The following is a 5,901-nucleotide window of genomic DNA, read 5'->3' on the forward strand; positions in this document are numbered from 1 at the left end:
AAATGCCTTTATCTTGGGCACAGTCTTCTTGCTTTTGCTCCTGTGACTCTCTCTCCCATCCCTCTGGTGCATAACTGAGTAACTGGGCGTAGGTCAGGACTAACCCACCACAAGAATACAGAAGAGGGGGACAAAACTGAGGCTCCATTTTTTTGTATTTCCTGATAAAAGGAGGCATGTTCCAAGGCTGAAAAAGGCGTGTGAGAGCTCACATTAAAAATGGACTCTGTTCTGTGAATGGTATCAAAGGTGACTTCCACCACATTTTTCTGTATGGATAGCAACTGAGATGAGACTACACTTTTCTTATGAAACAGGATTTAGAAACTTTGTGATTTTCCATTTCAGAAACCCTAGAAATATTTCTGTATTTTGTAAAGAATATCCTGAATTATTGATGAAATATCCTTTTGGCAATGTTCTTGATGGCTTTTTTAATACTGTTAAAAACCTCTCTGTGGTCAGATTTTTCTTCAGTAAATTAAAGAAAGAAGTAGGCTCATAGATCACCTAATAAATATACATAAAACTTCTCTTCATGTCTATAAAATCAAATTGTGGTGAAAGACCATATTTTAAAACATTCAGTTTTTCTCTCTATTGATCCAGAGAAAATCCTTTACAAATTGACTGTCATTCTACACTGATATCCTTAGGTGATGACTTATAAGTAATTCTGGTTAGTTGAGTATTAGAAGAACAACTGCTGTATTAGCTGCTTTGGTAAAACTTTTTACTCAAAAGACATTTGTAATCTGCAGAACCCAACTACTACACCAAAGCAAGTATTGCAAGACAAGGAATCACTGCAAAGTGCTACATGGCACAAAGATGTGCATGTCTCTGTGTCAGAGGCAGAGGCATGCCCCATGCGGGCATTTCACAGAATCACAGAATCACAGAATGATTTGAGTCAGAGGGGATCTTAAAGATCACCTAGTTCCAAATTCCCCACCATGGGCAGCTATGCCACTGATCAGTTCAGATTGCTCAGAGCCCCATACAACCAGGCTTTGAATAGCTTCAGGTATATGGAATCCACAGCTTCTTTAGACAACCTTTGCCAGTGGTTCAACACCCTCACAGTAAAGAACATCATACTAACATTTAATCTAAACTTGACACCTTCTTTCTCTGAGGCTCTATGATCCCTTGATGGTGATGGGTCCTGGGGATGGCAAAGGGGAGAAGAAAGGACCAGACACTTGAAATAGAAACAGTTTGAAACCTTAAAAAAGCAAATCCAAGATCTGGGATCATATTTCTCGACTGAGCAAATGTGTTTACATTGCAGGACACTACTTCATGGGTATGGATAAACATGAGCCATGGATACATGCAGCTTTCCACTGTCCTTGCACGTAGTTCAAAGTGCTTTCAAAGCACTCTGTGGCCAGTAAACAAATTGGTCAGTCCCTCTGCCATTTGGAATGTAAGTATAGTTTACCCTAATGTAGGGTACCCTAATGTACCCACCTAATATACCCTTAGCTAGCCTAATGTAGCTGCATTTAGGCTAAAAGGGCAGGATGGAGATCCTGAAGTTGCAGGAGTACACACCCATTTTTAGCCTTTCAGAGCACAGTGTTCTAGCACAGCAGCAGGGGAGGGAAGATGCCTGTTCTGTGATTTCAGATTCATTTATTTTAAAGTAGACTGATAATAGCTCAATGGAAAGTAAAATATGTCATAAATTTGTCAATGACAAAAATGTCACCAAAAATTGTAATCAGCAGCATCCAGCAGCTTAAAACTTCAATTCCTGCTGTCCCCAGGTCAGCTGCTTCTGCTCAGTTTCTTTGAGGAGCTGACTACATTGCATCAGTAAATTTCACCAATTTATGGGGATGGGGAAAAAAATGGAGAATTCCTTCCACACAAAAATTACAATTGAGCACAGTTGTGTCACAGAGGCAAGGCAGGAGGGAACAGTACAAATACCCATTTTCATATTTCCATGCACCTAAATATATCTTAGCTTTCTTACAAAAACCTCTCATGAGGAATTTCTGTTTATTTCAGCAGTAAACAGCACACTAAAAAATACTGGCTGTAGGCTGCCATCTGCTGGGTTTTGTGATGAAAAGTCACTTGGCAGCAGATTTTGGAAGATTTTGCCTGAACACTGCAAACAGCGTGACAAATCCTCACCCATGGAAGGCGGGGGGCATCCCATTCCCACCAGTGGCAGATTAAGTTTCTGGAAGTCAGTGGGTTTTCTGAATCTGACTTACTTCTCCCCAGAACACTTTAAAAGAACATTGCTTTGCACAGATATTGTTTTTGTATTGACATTAATTTCAAATTAATATACTTCGATGCTCTCAGTCAGATTACGAATCTTTCAGCCATACAAATACACACACACACACACACACACATGAAATCTCCTTTGAAGCCTTGTTAACGTGAAAATTCTAGTTTTTGTGGAGCTTCATGTCATGTGTGTGACTTGTACATTGCTTTCTTGCAGTAGGATTATAGTTTTATTTTCATCAGTTGAAGTGCCTAAAGGTTCTACATCTGTTTTCCTGGGCTCTTAATATCATTTAATGACTTACTACAGCTCAGAACACAAACATTTTATTGGGTTCAATGGCAGCATGTAAGTTAAATGAACCTGTGCTGATGAAGAAATATTGGTTCCTTTATTTAGCTGACATTTATGCAAACATGTGCAAGACAAGTACTCATAAAATGTTCTAGAAATAAAAGCCAGGCTTTTGTGAATCAGTAATATTTTTACCTGACTTCAATGAGTTTAAGATTTCAAGCAATATATCTTGTTGTTGGTGCACAAATTCCTCAGCCTGCAATGAGCTCCACATATTCTCCACTGTGAGTTCAGACTGAGGATAGTGCCATTCGTTTTGCAATGGAAAGTAAGGGACATGGAACTCTCTCCATATTGATCATATTCTCAGAAAAATTCTCTAGTATCATTCCAGCTGCAGTGTGTACCTCCATCTTGTGGCTGTTACTTTTCAGAGACAGTCTTATTAATACTTCAAGTTTTTATCTGAACTGTTCACCAGCTTTTTTAAAAGTCTCATGAGCCCTTGTTGCAAGCTGTGTTAAACTTTCTTTGTTCCAAAAGGTACACAGCAGAGTAATTGACTATCAAATGAGCCAATAACACAGTTGAATTTTGCAATTATTGAGTCTCACAATCATGATGCTGTAATCAAGAGGATATTGTCAAGACTAACAGACCTTATACTAACTTACTTTTGAGTTTTCTACAGCCCTTTGCAGAATGGATATAATTCTTTATGATGTGAAAGGGTCTTTCTTTGCTTGCTGGCTTGAGTGTTCTAATGGATCTCAGTGAAAAGTAGAGAAATTTGTGGTATTATTATGTATATGCATTTGTAAGATGTTTGCATTTGCATGCACATATTTTGCAATTTCTCAGAAGAAGAGAATAGAGTTTCAAGTGAAGGTTTTGGAAACTAAGAGCATCTGTGAAATTTCCTGTGTACACCAAATAAGAGTCTTCAAATACTTATGCAAACTCTTCTGGAGCCAACTTCTTAATTCTCGTGTCTCTTAAATTCACCAAACTGACTAAAATTTAACATGAGGATTCCCAGTTGCTTGAGCTGACAGGAGCCTCCTGATGTTCAGCCAAAAGGTAAATGCAGAGTCCTGCAAGGGGGATGGAATGACCTCATGTGGCAGGGCAGACGAGAGGTCAGCTTTGAAGGAAATGACCCTGTCATTCAGCTGGACGGTTGGAACATGACCCACAAACGCGCCTTTGCACCACACTAAGGTGTCCTGACTATATTAGAAGAAGTTAATCCAGCAGGTTAAGGGAAGAGATTATGTTCAGCACTTGTGAGACAACATCTGAAATACTGTGTCCAGTTTTGGGCTTCACAGTAGGAGACACTGACACGCAGGTAATAGACGCCACCAGGCAGCTTTGAGGCTGGATAACATGATGTTGGAGGAGATCATGTCAGGTCTGAGCATGTTCAGCCTGCAGAAGGGAAGACTATTGGTGGGTGTATTTTGCTGCTGTGAACAATAAGAAGGGGTAGGTAAGTGGAGTAAGATTTTTCTAGCAAGTGCATGGTTATCCATGAAGAGGCAACAAGCAGAAATTGGAACACAGAAAAATGTGAATAGCTATAAAAAATATTTTTCACTATGAGAATGCTCAAACACTGGAAGAGATTGTCTCAGGAGGCTGTGGGGTCTCCATCCACAGAAATACTTAAAAGATAGCTGGATGTGGCTCTGAGCAAATCCCGACGCTGGCTTTGAGCAGGGCAGTTGGATGAAACACATCCAGAAGGTGCCTTCTGGCCTGTCAGACTCTCTTCTTTACCTTTTGAAGACTTTTCTTGTTCACACAGCACTAACAACATGATACAGGAATTCTCTACTGGCTCTCAGGCAGCATCTGAGGAAGAAACAGCCCATGACACTGTAACAGAACATTCGCTCAAAGCCGTTCAAGGCATCAGCTCTACGTGCACGCAATGAGACAATTCCTACCAAAACTCCATTATAAAAGGTTTGTTTCTCCTATGTGTGTTGGGGAAACAGCTCCCTTTCTGTTATTTAAATGTTGGATTTTGACATCATCTGTAAATGAGTTTGCCAGCCTAACAGCACAACAACAATGAGCTGTCACATTAGCAGACAGAATGAACAGCTAGGATTTTTCCAGGTAGTGGAAAGCAATTAAGAAACTCCCATGTCACTCCAGTTGGTATGGTCTATTGCTAATCAGATGCAAATCTCCCCTTAAATAAATAAGCATACAGGTTATTTCTAAGTAAAACATCTCCATTAACAACCCTAGAGGCATGTTTTATAAAAAACAGTACATCTCTCTGAGTCTGCTCTGCACTGCAATTAGGCTGGCCTAAAATGCCATCTCCTTTTCCTGGCCCATAAACACATTGGGAAGGGAATTTTGGGCAGCCTACTGAGTTATTTCCTTCCAATCTGAAGGACAGGAGAATTTGAGGGCCATTGTGATGACTTTTATCCCTAAAAAACAAGGTTGCAAATTATAGTTTCCAGTATTGCTGTCAGTTTAAACAAAAAGCCATCCTCAGATACACAGCATTCAAAAAAATGTACTAATATAAGACTAATTTTTATTATAAAGTAATTCTTATATTCAAATATCCAGGTTTTTATTACTTTTGTTTTATATAGTTATGTAGTTAATGGAAATATTAAATAAAGTACCTCACACCTGTTGTCATGATAAATCAAATCCTAGTGCTATTTCGAACATCCTAGGCATCTTCAAACTGTTAAACTGAACATATCACCTCCCAGTCAAAGGATTTACCTAATAAGTCCTGGGGTATTCAACATCATTTGTATTTGCTGTGCACACTCCATTGGTGCCAGTGGATAAAGTAGATTTTAGGGTGACCTCTGTTGGCGAAAAGTCATGGAATACAGATATTGGATGAGATTTTTTTTTTTTCATTTCACCTTGTAGAGTTCAAAATTAAAGGTTATAATTTAAAATCAGTTGCCATTTGAGAAGAACATATGAAATTGAGTATCAATGCCTGAAATTGTCACAAGTAATGACAGAACCATAAATAATGTATGAGCAATGATGATTGCTAATCATATTTGGAGTTTCTCAAATGTAGGTCTGACTCCATTGGTTCTGAAATTGTAGGAAAGCAGTACATTTTACTGAGTCTGAAGTATGTCAGTTTCTTGTTACATATACAGGCTTCAAAGGGTATTACAAGTGCTTTCTGACAGACTTTATCTATAAAAAATACTGACTTCTCTGTGGAGAAATACAGAACCATCTGGAATATTTCTTACTGAAGTAGTAGCATAGTGAAGACAGATACTTATTTCAGGCAGATGTTCTGTCTTTATTTCATGACACCTGAGTCTTGCCTTGAT

This window comes from Cyanistes caeruleus, chromosome 3, assembly GCF_971803275.1.
Source record: "Cyanistes caeruleus chromosome 3, bCyaCae1.hap1.1, whole genome shotgun sequence".
NCBI lineage: Eukaryota > Metazoa > Chordata > Aves > Passeriformes > Paridae > Cyanistes > Cyanistes caeruleus.